The sequence below is a fragment of the Silene latifolia genome, chromosome 11, assembly GCF_048544455.1.
Source record: "Silene latifolia isolate original U9 population chromosome 11, ASM4854445v1, whole genome shotgun sequence".
Classification (NCBI taxonomy): Eukaryota; Viridiplantae; Streptophyta; class Magnoliopsida; order Caryophyllales; family Caryophyllaceae; genus Silene; species Silene latifolia.
This window is the reverse complement of record NC_133536.1, coordinates 147,016,814-147,033,019: the sequence shown is the minus strand read 5'-3', so window position 1 is coordinate 147,033,019 and position 16,206 is coordinate 147,016,814.

Sequence of the window (16,206 nt, the reverse complement as noted above, 5' to 3'; positions counted from 1 at the left end):
TCGTTCCTTTGGTCTTCATTGTGGGGGCACTACGAAAGCTTGGATAGCCTAGGCAATTGCTATCGCCACACTAAGTCAAAACACTACACATCAAGAACCATTTAAGTCCCTCACTCACTTTCTCTCAAAATGATAATCTTGATCAAAGTGAGATGGTAAATCCAAAAATTGACAAAAATGCAATACAATAAGTAAAATGCAAGTTAAGGGGTTAGAATATTTACAAATGGTAGTTTAGGGAGGACTTCACCAAACTCTCATTCATGTATGAGATGTCAAGGGGGCATAGCCAAGGTGTTGTTGATGTTGCTCAACACCTTGAAGAAGTAGTCGAAGGCTTGTTCATTGTCATTACAAAGATCTTCAATAGTCCTTTGCACATTGTGTTCTTCATTGTTGTGACTTGAGTGTAAATGGTCACCAAAGCCTTGGTCCACGATCATAGCATTGCCAATGTAAGGATTGACTAATCCTTCGAATTCATCATCCCATAGACCACATTCTTCATTAGCTTGCTTCCCAATAGTATCATGAGTTGTTGAGAACAACTCCTCTTTCTTCTTGTCATTATGGCCAATGAGGCCTTCTTCATGAGTGGTGGTGAGCTATTCAAGCTCTCATTCTTGTTGAAACTTTCTTACTCTTTGGATGGAGCATCTCGGAGATTATACACTTTATTCTCCCATATGGGTGGTGATTCTTTACCCATAGCTTGTCCTTTGCATTGAGATGCCAACTTCTTCCTATCACTTTCTCGGCTATAATGATCAATCATGAAACATGGCTCATGTACTCGGGGAGCTCTCATGGTTTTGTCAAGATTAAAAGTGATTGTCTCATATCCTACTTCAAGTGTGAGCTCTCCATGTTTCACATCAATCACCGCTCCCGCGGTGTGTAAGAAAGGTCTTCCTAAAATGATAGGAATGTTGGAATCCTCCTCCATGTCTACAATAACAAAGTCTACCGGGATGAAGAACTTGCCAATTCTTATCGGCACATCCTCCCATACCCCTAAAGGTATCTTTGTTGATCGATCCGCCATTTGAAGCGTGATATTGGTGCACTTGAGCTCTCCCATTCCTAGCCTTTTGCATACCGAGTTTGGCATGACACTTACACTTGCCCGACGGTCACATAAAGCTTTGTTGATTGTAGTGTCGCCAATGGTGCATGGAATGGAGAAACTTCCCGGATCTTTGAGCTTTGGAGGGGAACTTCCTTGAAGAATTTCACTACTAACTTTGGTGAAAGCAATAGTCTCAAGCTTCTGGATGGATTTCTTCTTTGTAAGAATGTCTTTCATGTATTTCGCATAGGCCGGAACATGATTAATCAATTCGGTGAATAGGATTGAACTTCAAAGTTCTTCACAATTTCCATGAATTTGCCCAATTGTTCATCAAGCTTAGGCTTAGCTTGACGACTTGGAAATGGAAGTCTAATCACAATAGGCTCCTTCTCTTTAGCCTTCTCTTCATTTTTCTTCTTTGAAACCTCTTGGATGGTGGGTTCTTCTTCCTTAGAGCTCTTCACAACTCTTTCCTTGCCACTAGCCTCCACAATGTCTTCCTCAATTGGCTTCTTTGCTCCTTCATCCCTAGTACTACTCCCCAAACCAACGGAGTGGTGGAGGCAGCAAACAAAACTCTTGTCACCATTATCAAGAAAATGCAAGATAATTACCGCGATTGGCTGAGTAAACACCCATTCGCACTCTAGGGATACCGAACCTCCATTCGAACACCGACAGGAGCCACACCCTTCTACCTAGCATATGGAGGTAGTTCAGCCGGTAGAGTTAGAGGTCCCATCTCTACGCATCCTACTGGAAAGTCAAGTTTCTGAGGCGGAATGGACCTGTCGAAGGTTCGAACAACTCACGCTTCTTGACGAACGACGACTCAACGCCTTGCACAATGTCCAGCTATACCAATGACGTATACAATGGGCATTCAACAAAAAGGTTAAACCCAGGAACATCAAGGAAGGCGACTTGGTCCTCAAGTCGGTTCGAGTACCATTACCCGTCGATTCGAGAGGGAAAGTCAAACCCAATTGGGCTGGGCCATACCTGGTCAAAAAAATACTTTCGGGGGGGCGCTGTGAGACTGAGTGACCTAGACGGGGAGGATTTTACAAACCCGACCAACCTAGACCAACTCAAGAAATACTATCCTTGAACCTTAGCAACCAACAACCTCACCCTAATTTTACAACTAGCGACCACCTTAATCCTTTCAAGTCAAGTTCCTCAACGCGTTCTGATTTGAAATTGCATGTTTTATCGAGTCTAAGTTGTGGCACCTTGCCCGTTTCGAATGCCCTTTGATCTGTCAAAGGCAACATCCATTTGCACTCAAACAAAATCCCTGAACTACGATCATGGTTTGATTTCACTTCTTCAGGTGGATACGTAGGCAGTCCTTTCTTACACAAGAAGGATACAACCATCTCCATAATAAAAAAAACATTCTCTTATGTTTACCCACATACAAAACATCACCCACATCAACTTTCAAAAAAAAAAGGAAAGGGAAGAACATTCTCTTTCCCACAAAAATACAAAAAAAAAGAAGCCTTTCTCCCTTCTCACAAAAATCCCATTTCCCAAGTGCAATGTTTAGGATAATTCAAGCCGAATTGCCTTTACAAAATGGTTGAAAGAAAAGTGTTCACAATTTATTTCGACACAAGCAATCCTCTTATTTAATTAATAATGAGAAAGATTACAAATTTAACAACAAATAAAGCTCGGCAAGTTTACAACTTGTCAAAACTAAGGTGTCGACTAAGGCACCTCACATAGTAAAACTAGCACAAAACACACAATACATAGCTAGTACAACATAATAAAAACTCACAACACTAATACAAAATAATAATAAAATGGGTAACGGAGATCTTAATTCTTCCATTTTACCTTTGCCTTTTCCCTCAGGATACAACTTCCCCTTGTTCTTCTTGTTGGCCCGCTTAGGATGAACTTCCTCTTCGGAACGGATCCTCAACGGATCTACAACGGCGACGGCCTCCGGTCTCTTGCATGACTCACTACATCTTTGTTGATGTAGTCCTCAAAGAAGGCACGGTTGGCCTTGCCATTCTCTCTATACTTCAAGTCAACAACCTCGTCCTTACGAGATTTAGACATCTCCTCCAAGGTTTGAGCTCTTGACCACTTGACATAAGCGGGAGTCACCCATGTCGTGGCAACGGGGTTTGGTACCTCTCAAATTAGCCGAGTAGCCCACCACCTTTCGAAGACCTCCACAAGCTCGGAGTTTCGAAAAACACTCTCTTGGACAAGAGTATCTTGAGCGGGCACCTTTTGTTGACGCCCCATTTGCATCATGAGCCTTTAGAGATAAATGAAGGAAGCAACCTTCAAACCCACCACCATCAAAGAACGAGAACTAACAACCGGAGCGGGCAACCCCGTGAAGGACCTCAAGTGCCACCATGGCACCACCCATCGGATGTGAGGACCACCCTCCTCCACCAATCTCGTGGTCCAATAGGCCTCGGTGGATGCAAAGCTATCCGAATACAACTTCTTCCTCATAGTAAGGTGACGAAAAGAATAAGAAGAAGAATCGACTGGAGGCTTTACATACCTTAGCCTCTCCAATAGCCATACTTGGAGGATCCTTGGAGACCCAAACGAAGGAGCTTCTCCACAAGAACCCTTCTTGTCCAAAGCTTGGATGATCTCGCCAAGCACCAACCATGATGGATCCCTACCATGCTCCATTTGCTCAACCACATGCACAAGGGTCATGCTACCATAGAATTTTTGCTCCTCCTTCTTCAAGACATCAACAAAAGAGGTATGCATGAACTAGGCAAAAGGCAAGAGCCCTGCTCCTAGCCACCTCCGAGACATTGACATCCAACCGGTTTGAGAAAATGTTGATAAGAGCCAACATATCCACACCATGAGGAGAAAGGAGAAAGTTGACTTGACTTGTTGACAAGCCCAACATCGAACGAAACTTCTCCTTATAACACAACAGAGTCGGGAGAAGCACCGGAACACAACCCGGCCACCCACCAATGGCACCTACTTCTTCGCGAGAGGACAAATTTCGCCTTTCGGGAAAACGAAAACATGATGTTTCGAATCCCAAAACCGAGAGCATGATTCAAGAAATGAGGATTGCACCTTGACTTGATGAGGCACCAACAATTGACCAACTCCCATAACAACGAGTTGATACTTTTCGGGAGGTGACAAATTCCGACACCAATGCCGCAACCTATTCTCGAAAGCATCCATAAATATTTTTGTGGAAGAAGAAGAAAGGTTTTTTGTAGAGATGTTTTTCGTGTTTCGGATGATGAAACAATGAAGCACAAACATCCCTATTTATAACAAAACAATCAGCGCTTTTTTTTTCGAAAAAAGGGGAAGCCCCCTTCTATCGCCGGTGTACTCGCACCTCTTTAGGCCGTTCCTCAGGATTCACACCTTGAATTATCCCTTTCAAGTTGTGTTTCTTCGTGACACCTCAAACCTCCCGCCACAGGACTCGCGCCTCTTCGGGCCTATCCAGGTTATTTTGTGTTTTCTCACACTCACATTTCCTTATTTTCGCGTTTTACGAAATTCGACACGGTTTTCATGACTCAGCTTTAAACATACGGGTTTTTCTCTTTTTTTAAGGGGGAAGGGCTAGTCGCCCCGATCCGCGACAGATCGTTTCCATGTCAGTCGAAATTCCGGGCTAGTCGCCCCGATCCACGACTGATCGTCTCTATGTCAGTCGAAATTCCGAAAATTTTTCGCTTTTTTGCATTTTCCACAAAATTCGAAAATTGATAAACACGACGTCAGTTTTATTCAAAATCTCAAGCTCTCACAAATCCGAGTCTTGATCTCAGAAAAATCAAATACGCTCGCAAAAATCTATTTTAAAATTCACCCCTGACGGTTTGAGTTTTAGTTTTTCGAGTTACAAATCAATTTCAACAATTTCAACGCAATTTAATTCGAAACACGAGTTAATTGCTCAAATTTCAAATCAATTTCTTTTTGAGAAATCCAAATGTGATGGCATGTCGCGGAATTTTTAAAATATCTTTTCAAATTTCAATTTTAACTTCGAGTCATCGTGGTTAATTTTGTTTTCAATCAAATGCTTTTTACGTGTTCACATTTATGCGTATGTGCTACATGTTGCCTGTTTTTCAACACCAACGATGCAGGAACTAGTGCGAAGCAAAGGGGAACTAACAGCCGACGGCGCTTCTCCGAAACACAACACAAAAAAAAGCCAAAAATCACAAATAAACCACAACCCAAAAACACATATATACAAACCGCCTCACGCAAAATGTAAATATGTACAGACGAGAGTCCAAAACACGGACAAATAACTACAACTACTCAAACACTTCCCGATGGACTAGTCTCGGTCTCACAAGGAGTCGCGGCCAAGGCAGACACCATCTCCTGCTCAGACCCCTCTCCGGAGAACTCTCCAACTTCTCGTGCTCCATCGTGACACGAAGGTCCTCCGCTGCAGCCAACTGAGCCCTGAGAGAGGCAATCTCTGCATCTCGGCTCCGCAACCTGTCCCCGCGACGCCTCAACTCCTGGTCTTGACTAATGATCCCCAACCCCTGGGCCACAATCGTCGACCTAGCTGCGTCCAACTCAGCCCGGACCCGAGCGAGCTCCACCGGATCCGCAGTACCCTGCAAAACACAATACCGATCATTGAGATCAAAAAACGTGAAATGCAACACAAAATACACGAAAACAACCTACAAAAAATACCTGAGCGAGCCTAGTCTCCCTCGCGGCTAGGTCACCAGAAAGTGCCCTCCACCGGTTAGCCATCCGCCACAAAGCCTGATGACTAGCGGTCGACACCTACAACCAGAAAGGACCTTCAATACAGCGCAAGGCAAAACACAAATGAGGCGGAGTATTCAGATCAGAAACTCACCATCAAAATAGTCAACCTCCACTGCATGCCAGCGTTGGTCACCTCAATGACCGCAGGCTCTGGCAGGCGCAGCTGTAGCTCCTCGCCCCTGGCCCCTGAAAAGTGGTCTCTGCTGGGAAAACTGGGGGTTGAGCCCTCATCAACGCATCGACCCCCTACAATTTGGATCCACATCAAAGGTAACAAACCCTTCTACCGAAAAGAGGTAATGAAAACAGCGAAAAGAGGATAACATACCTCGATCGGGTACCAGGCAAGCCTCGACAACCGAAAGGTGTCGTAGTCGGCCTCCCGCAATAACAACTCCTCACTTCCCTGACCGTGAAGGTGCTCCTGAACCTCATCGGGTGACGACTCATGGAAAAACACCCTAGACAGGTCAACCGGTAACACGAAGGTCTCAGTAAGACACTGACGAGCTAAACGCTCACCTAAGTACCAAACCTGCTCGATCGCCGTCTCGAGGTACAAACGCTGGGAGGTGCGCGGTCGCAAACGCTCCCTGACAGCGGCCGGCACGTCTGTGTAGTGCTCCCAAAGCCACCCGACAAACTGCGCTCGAAAAAGAGCTGATCAACTAACTGGGGCCTTTCTAAGCTACCTAGTCATCCTATCTCTATCTGTTTCTACAAAGCAAACGGGGTAAGAGACACCAACTTACGTCGGCAACTCGGGGGCGTTCACGCGGCGCATACAGTCCTCGTAAGTCGACGTAGTCGACTTCTTCCGAGCCACCGTCCAGGCCCTTACAGCAGGGTAGGTCGAAGGAACGCCACCGGTAGTCCTCGGGCGCAGATGGACGAAGTAAGCGTACAACCAAGCCTGTAACCAAACACAGCAAACACAAATCAGCCAAACTTTCAAAAAATTGCCAAAATCAAACTGCAAATCAAAATCAAAATCAAAATCAAACTCATTAAAAAACTACAAAAACGCTCGTACCTCCAAGATGAGGCCGAGACCAACCAAATCAGGAGAACTACCATTTCCCATCGCCTTCGGGCGCACCGCAGCGTGCAAGTACCGGGTAAAACTCGCCAGAGCCAGCGTAACCCAGTCCAAACTGACCCAAAGTGTCGAGGTCAGCAAGAAGAGGAAGTACCTTGGTTGACAAGCGCTCACCCTTGTCACCAAAGTACATGGTACCCAAGAAGTACCACAACCAAAACCGCGCCTCCTGCACGTCAGCCGTAGCCTTAGCCTCCAGACTCGCCAACGGCGCCGGAGCGTAGCCCACCGCTCTCCCCCGTAGTGATCCCTCACATATGAGCTCGCGATCAAGTACAGAGTGATGTCAGAGGGCTCGGGCAAAGGACTGCCAATCAAACCCGTAACCGCAGGGGAAGACACTCTTTCCGGCGTCTCCGGGAACTCAACGGGCGTCTCGCTACAGGGGAAGCCCGATATCATGGCGAAGTCCTCTAAGGTCACACCGACCTCCCTAAACTTCATGTGGAACGGCGACGTCATGTCCCAGTAATGGTCCCACATGGCCCGGATAAGACACAGGTTCGACCTTATCGAAGCCCTGTGAATATCCCGCCAAGCAGCCACCAACGGCTCCAAAGCCAACCTCTCGATCAACGCCCTCGTACTGGCTCAGAGAACGTCGTAGAAACCCAGACAGGTGGAGAAGCCTGAGAAAGTCCTCATGGTACCAATCTCCTGGAATCAGGAAAAACAAGCAACGTCAGAACACCTATTCAGGTCTGAAATGTCAAAAACGACAAAAACTCGGCCAAACGGTAAAACTTACCAGGCCCTCGTGTGCACGGTATGAGAGGTGCGTGTCTAGCGGAAGCAACAACTGGCTACCATCAAAACCCTCAGCCTAAGCAGGCGTCGCCTGCAGGTTCAACCCCCAAGGGGCTGTAACCCGTCTAGCCTCCCAACCCGCGACGTGAACATCGTCCTCAACCGTCTCCGCCATACGTCTCTTCAGCCCACGAGACACCACACGACGGGGAGGAGGCCTCTCAACGACCTTAACGACGTGCTGCAACTCCCGTCTGGTCGGCCGAGGACCTCTTCTCCTAACAACCCTCCTCCCGGAGGTACCAGCCTCCGACCCTGTCTAAGCTCTCCCAGCACCGGCAGCCTCAACAACATGCTCCTCCCGAGCCCTAGCGGCTCCCTCAGCACCAACAGCCCCAACAACGGGCCCCTCTACTACCACCTCAGGTGCACTAGCCGGAGTGATAGCTGCCCCAGTCCCAAACAGGTCCTCCAAAGTCTCAGCAATGGACCCAGTAGGCCTCAAACACTCCCCTGCAATCAAAGAACAAACAAAAACGTCAGCCAAAATTTCGGCATTACGACGGCACAAAATGGAAAAATCCAAAAAAAACCCGCAAAACAAATTAAGGGCAATCCCGCCCGAACTCAACCAAACAAAACAATTCACAAAAACCGCACAAAAAATGACTCGCTCTTCTTTTCAAGAAAAAGGCGAGTCAAAACAACAACAACAAAAATGGCACCTCGAGACCCACACAAGGTCCGCCAATAACCAATATATTCCCGACACAATGGGGTATTTTCTACGGCTCAAAAAGGAGATTTTACGCCAATTCGGGCACAAACGGGTCAAAATTTCAAAATTTGACCACAACAAAACAACGTGATTTTACCACGTCTCAAAGCGACCTAAACTACCGTTAAGGTCTATTTCAAAACAAACTGACTCAATTTTAGCTCAAACATACGCTTATTTTGTCAGACACAAGACCGTCGCAAAAGGCATAGATTCCAATTTTGCCCACTATACCCCAACAAAGGTTCAATATGGCAAGCACAGTCTTCCCCGACTACAATACAACCTAGTGGGGCACACAACTCAAGCAAACAAACTTGACATTGTGAAATGAGATGGGTTCCTCGTCTCATTCACGTTTTTAAGCATAGGGAGCGGGAACGGGAACCAAAATGCAAACTCAAAGCACCCCTATACTCCTAAAAAGGTTTCTAACCTAATGCAATCATCAATTTCACTCAAAAATGGCTCAATAAAAAACGCCTAATTTAATTTTTGAGGGTTTAGGGTTTCGCCCTAATTCATTCAACAAAAAGACCAACAAAAAAAAATGGATTCAAAAGGATTTACATACCTTGAGATGACATGTTGACAATGGCACAAAGGCAAGCAAGAAAGAAGACCCAACAATGGCGATTTTTTGTTGTTTTGTCAAAAATTTGGAGAAGACGAAGTGAGGATGGGGAGCAGCCTGATCTCGCGTCTTTTCTACAAAAAGAGGGAAGCTCCCTTCTATCGCCAAAGGGCTTGCGTCTCAATGGGGTGTCCTTTTGTTTTTTCAGTGAGATTTTGGTCTTTGGCCCAATTTCCCACACAAACTATCAAATTTCAACGACGGCAATAAAAACCGTCATTTCAAAAACAATAATAGTGAAATTCAAAATTCATTATTTCATCAAATTTCAACGACAGCAATAAAAACTGTCATTTTAAAAACAATAATAGTGAAATTCAAAGTTCACTATTTCATCAAATTTCAACGACGGCATAAAAACCGTCACTTAAAAAACAATAATAGTGAAATTCAAAATTCACTATTTAATCAAATTTCAACGACGGCAATAAAAACCGTCAGTCCAAACACAATAATAGTGAAATTCAAAATTCACTATTTCTTCAAATTTCCACGGCGGCATTAAAAGCCCCATTTATCCAAAAACAAAACCTATAGCGGGATTCAAAGCCGCTATTCTCACAAATCTTTCAACAACTTTCATCAACCTCAAATCGTAGGAAGGCGAAATTAAAGTCATACTCCCCGAACATACATCAAACGACAGGATATACATCTGTCCCTTTCCTACGAAATCAACGGTAATAAAACCCGCTATCTATCTTCGAGATTCAAAAATCACCGCCGACCACAGGGGCCAGGCTCACAAACCTATTCCTCTCCGGCACCATAAACATTCAAACAAACACCGAGATTCCCCAACAGGATATCGGAGGCTTCCTCACGAAGCCTTCTAATTCAAAAAACTTCCCAAGATAAGCCCATCCAACACAGCTATTTCCCCCACGGTCGATCAATCGACCTTCAATATGGCTGGCGAGCCTTACAACGCACACCCAATATGGCTGTCGAGCCTTACAACGCACATTTAATATGGCTGGCGAGCCTTACAACGCACCGCGGCTGGCGAGCCCCTTTTATATACGCACCGTGGCTGGCGATCCCCTTTCATATACGTAACGTGGCTGGCGAACCTTACAACGCACCATGGCTAGCGAGCCTTAAAACGCACCATGGCTGGCTAGCCTTAGAACACACCATGGCTGGCGAGCCTTACAACGCACATTCAATATGGCTGGCGAGCCTTACAACGTACCGCGGCTGACGAGCCCTTTCATATACGCCCCGCGGCTGGCGAGCCCCTTTCATATACGCACCGCGGCTAGCGAACCCCTTTCATATATGCACCGCAGCTGACGAGCCTTTGTCCGCAAACAAGAAACAACCCAAGGACGTATCCCGAAGATGCCTCAGGTATGACTCCTACTTATGGCTGGCGAGCCTTTGTACGTAGTCTAACGGACTTTAAACGACCCGCACGGACAGTCGACATAATCGAAACTGTTCCCGACGATAAGTCCTTGGCTCGTACCCTCGAGTCACCTTGGTGTCGCCCTTCCCGACGGCATCTCCTTGGCACGAATCCATTCGAGCCGCCTCGACGTGGATTCGGTCTCCAGGTTGTAATCTTCGATTGACCTGGGGGCTATACTTTGACTTTCGCCTTGTCCAAGCCTCAGTCAAAGTGGGAGCTCTGTAGATACCCAGTATCTGTTGAGACTCTAACAAACACCCGATGATTATCGGACTACAACATGCTTAGGAATCGCAGCGTTTGATCGACAGTTTGTGTACAACTATACTTCGGAAAACTTAAAACGATTTCGAAAATAAAACATTTTAAAACTTTTCAAAAGTACCTGGAGTGTTTAATGCATGACGACGGGGTCGCAATGACACTAACTAGAGTCAAAATCGACACCGGACAAAAAACCGACCCAAAATTCAAATCCCGACTCCAACAACGAGTGAAACCGAGTCAAACACAAAAAACAAACCATTTAAATGCTTCCATGTTAAGATTTCCCGGAATCCTAAATGGTCAAGTACAAATCAAGTTCTTCCAAATCCTAGGATAGAACAAATCATGATTTCATCATGTGATAGTGACAAGACACCTCGAAGACGTGCGAGATGGCTCACGCCTCTTTGAGCAGCCCATGCAGCCACGTCGCTCAAAACACACACAACCACTCATTTTCCTATAAATACCCCTCAAATGCCACCATTTGAGAGTTACGCGAGTGTCCGCCCCCTCATTTCTCCCTTAAAATTCTGGACTCGACTTCTCAAGTCACCAACCGACACGTGTTTACGACCTACCAATCGTAAACACAAGCCTTACACATTATTTGGTACCGTCATCATGCATTAAATCACTTGACTGACCATCTCGACCACTACACCATCACTAAACTTAAAAAAAACACTCTTTTACTTACTAAAACGGTTTTCAAACCGAGTTTTCCGGCCAAACAAGTTGATACACTTTCGTCGGTTTCTCGTCTAAAGCCTAGCATATAAGTATGAGGGTGTAAAAATCTTCTTTTATCATGTTTTCATTTGTTTCATGACTATAACATGCTAAATCATGCATAACATGGTCCAAAACATGGGAAGAATGAGCCAAAACCGGATTTTTTGTTGAGGCAGAGGCTACTTATGTAGCACATAGGCTCGTGCCTAAAGCACCCCCTCACCTTAAATCCATACCGTGTTTGGTCTCTTCATCTGCTTTATTTTATTTCGTATTTGTAATCGGTTTTTACCATTTCAAATATTTTAAAATAATTTTTTTGACAAGTTTTTAACCATAAAATATTTTTCACCCTTGGTTCCTAATACCATGACGGTTTAATCCGTGTTTCGGTGATAATATTTGGTTAATTACATTATAAAAGGTATTTTAAGACCTTTTATTTCATTTCCTTACATTTTGAAAGGTATTTTAAAGCGTTTCTCACTTCTTTACATTTTCAAAACAAATGTATTAGTCACCAACACAAAGTCATCCTTGGTTCTACATACAATGTCGGATTTTAACCCGAGTACGATGATGAATATTGACTAATTATAAACAAATGAACTTAAAACAATTAGTTCATAATTATTTTCAAAACTATTCATGTCAAGCTTGCAAAACCGAACCCGATATCCAATATTGTCAAAACAATGACGATTATTCAAGTCTCGGTCTTCAAATCGACACAAAAGCGGCCTAAGCGGTCTTTTCAAACCAAGACGGGTTTAAACACCCATTTTTCAATACGTTTTACGAACTTTTTCAATGGTCAGAAGACGTCTTCTATCGTCTGTTGACCCGCGCCTAAACAGGCAACTTACTTTTCTATTTTCAAACCAGGGCAGACCCATTTGCATCGCCAATAGGCTCGCGCCTCTTATGGCTGCCTGATGCAGGATCTATTTCCTTTCCAGCATTTGTTCAGGACGATCCCGACTTCGGTTAACCCGAGTACAGGACGGATCAGATGACAAATCTGCTCATTTTATCTCACATTTGCAAAATGCCTTACTAAGACAAATGGATCACGTTATGCACCATAAACCTAATTTGGTAAATGGATGTTTAATTTCCGTCTTGCATGCAAATCAACACTAAATCCAACTCGACATCAAATACTTGATACTTGGATTAAACAAACCGACATAGAAAGCGCACATGTTAGGTTCAAACTAGTGGATGCGCATTCATGCATTTACCTGTTTTATCAACTTTTGCATTTAACCAACCAAGATCGATCAGTAGAGGCCGCTACCGCGGGCGAGATTGGGTGTCCGATTAAAGGGCTTCCCAATATGTACCTTCACCTCTTACTCAGAAACTTTGGATATTGGACGACCTTATCCAGGGCGTACGAGAGTCATTCTAGAGATAGGATGCTAAAGTGGGACGATTCCTTATCTTTAGTATCTATGTCAAACACCGCTTTTTGCCTTGGTTGACCTAGGTATAAAGTGGATTCGAACGGGTTCCAAGCTTCCTACAAATGCTTGGTGGCGACTCCAAACATCTCTTGCATCGTTTTGAGACCCTTGCCGAGATGAAACCGACCGATCTAAAACGATCCGGTCGAAAGCATTTTTACGCCGCCGAGCGTGGCTTTCAAAAACAGACCGCTGCCGTTGTCCACAGATCAGCTGGGCATACGTAGGTGGGCCATGTCCACAATAACCAAATGAGTATTCATATCGGGCATTGATTATTGTATCATGGGTGCATAAAAACGAGAGGCTCAAGGTTGAGTCATTTTGGGAAGCCCGGCTCATCAACGACGGATAGTTGATGGGTGGCGCACGTGATGCGGCTTGATTGCGGGTGTCAAGTGAAGTCGGCCTGTGACAGGTGGTATTGGAGTCACTTTGATCACATGGCAAGTGGCGAATTGGTACAAGACGGTCGATTACTAAGGGGTAGTGATCGACACAAAAAGAAAGGTAGTTTATGCGGTGTCGTGATCAATAAAACATCATCGTCATTGTGACTTTATCTGGGGAGTCTAGATCACAAAGTTCATGATTAAGACAATATTATTGACGAACCAATAGGATTGGTTACCTCAAAAATGATATTGGTGAGGGACACCGCCATGCAATGTTATTAGGATCGGGATCCTACTTGGATCGATGAGGTTACTAGGATCGAAACGTTAGGATTGGATCGTAGAATCGTAAGATCCTACTAATTAACTAAAATATATAATTATGTTAACAAAATATGTTCAACTTTTATGTTTATTTCTCATAACACTATTATCTTACCATGATCCAAGAAATAGTTCCATTTTGTACTAAATTTCTATTCTATATTAAAGTCATATATAAAATCCCAATAGCCAGAAAAATTAAAATGCTACTACTATATGATCGGGTCTTATAATCGTGGGATCGTAGAATTGGGTTAATTTTCTACTTTAGAAAAATTTGAGATAAGTTGAATCGTAAGATCCTACAAAATTAAAATCCTACCTAAGATTGGGATCGGTCACCACTTTTTGGATCGTAGGATCGTAAGATCCTATGATCCGGATCGTACGTTTAACAACAATGTTACGAAGCACCATAAGGAGTGATAGTATAAGGGCCAAGGAAGCAACAAGGCACCGGAGTCGGAGTCGTACACAAAGGCACTAAAAAAGTAGATGTTCAACTGCTTCTTGTGCGGAGGGCCGCACATGGTCAGGGAGTGCCCAAAACGGGAAAATATTAGCGCAATGGTGACACACTACGAAGACGAGGAGTCGTCAAAAGTTTATGAACCACAGAGGCTCGGGCGCAATGATAATTTTCAATGCGGGGGTCGTGGACAAGCCGACGGGAGTGGCTACCGTGACTAAATTTGATGTCGAGCCAACATTAAAGGCTACCAGAAGCATCGAGCCGACGGTAAAGGCTATTGAGGTCGTTAACAAGGAGCCTGGATGTTACGAAAAATGGTGAATTCGAGCCAACTCAAAAGTTTACCAAGGTTATGTACGAGGTGGTATCAGAGCCAGTTCGATCACGTGCAGAGTGGTAAATAGTTTCAGTCAAGCTTTAGTGAGGATGTCTTGAGAGTTCTCTTCACTCCAACCATCATCCCACAACGGTTTTGTAGATACCCATATCAGTCGATACTGGAATTTATAGAATTCCAATAAACACCCGATGATGATAGGACGACATGTACTATTTAGTTGGCATTTGTCATTATTTGGGTTCGTTTTACGATATAGAACGAATGTTGTGGATGAAGCGTTTTATCAAGTTTTTTAAAATTTCATTTTATTTAATTAATTTGATTTCATTTTATGAATTTATTTTATTCAATATAAAATATTATTTGATTTGAAAAATCGTTTTAAAAATTTTAATTGTTTTATAAATCGTATTTGAAAAACTCGATTTTAATAAGGTTTTATACACGATTTTAAGCTCGTTTTTTATGCGATTTGGGCACCAATTTCGATGCAACTTTTGGCCCAATCTCTTCCCCTCCAACCCATGTTCGAATCCCCATAAACCCAACACAATCCATGACCTCTAACCCATTCAAAAACCCGTCTTAAACAGCCTGTCACCATTCCTACCCGTGTTCAGCTCAACCAACATTCGACCCTCCAAACCCATACAAATTTGACTCAAATCAAGCTGATGTGAACATTATTTGCACACATTTAGTCCCCTAATTGAGCCTATTTTGCATACTATTATAACATTCCATAGCCATTTTATCCGTCAAATGCTTTCTATTTTGCTTTCCTAGTGCATTTCGTATGTTTTGTAGGAAAGAAGATGATTAGGCGGAAATTCCCGTCTTTCGTGCATACTTGGGAGTTTATTGACGATATTGGATGGACTAGTATGAAGAGGAAAGCGAGAGCTAAAGACCAATCCTACAAGAATAAGAAGAAGTGAAGAAAAGGATTCTGAAGCAGAATCCGAGCGACTTCACAGGCAAGACGCCCGTCCAAGGTGACAATCCGAGCGTCCAAGCCACAAAGACGCTCGGATTCTCCCACTACAATCCGAGCGTATTTGCAAAAACACGCCCGGGCACCTCCTCAAGAATCCGAGCGTCTTCCCTTCCTGGACGGACGGTCCGCGATGTCTTCATCCGAGATGCCCTTCTCTCCAAAAAGACTAGCATTTCCCTGCTTAAAACTCAAAAATGTAATTACTATTTTACCCTTGCTTAACCTAATGATTCTCTATTATATATACCCCATTTGTAATAATCAAACCATGAAGTTTCCTTAGATTAAATCAAGTTCTCTTAGATTAGATTAGGAGTAGACTAGAATAGATTAATCTTTAATCTTTCCACAAATTACACATTAGTCTCTCCTTAATTATTGTTCAAGTTTATTATTCAAGTTTATTATTGGGTAATTGAAGACTATTGGGTTATTATTGGAGGATTGACAACCCTTCATCAATCAATCAAGTTTCTTCTATTATTCTTTGCTTTATTATTTGGATCATCTCAAGTTTGGTATAATTCCTTTACCCTTTAATCTTTATTGTTCATTTCTTCATTCTATTATCATGTTTATACTTGTTGTGATGATTGACACCATTAATGACATGTTTTCCATGATAATGAGTGAGTAGTCTTTTAGCTAGGATTAGTGGGTAATTAGGGGAAA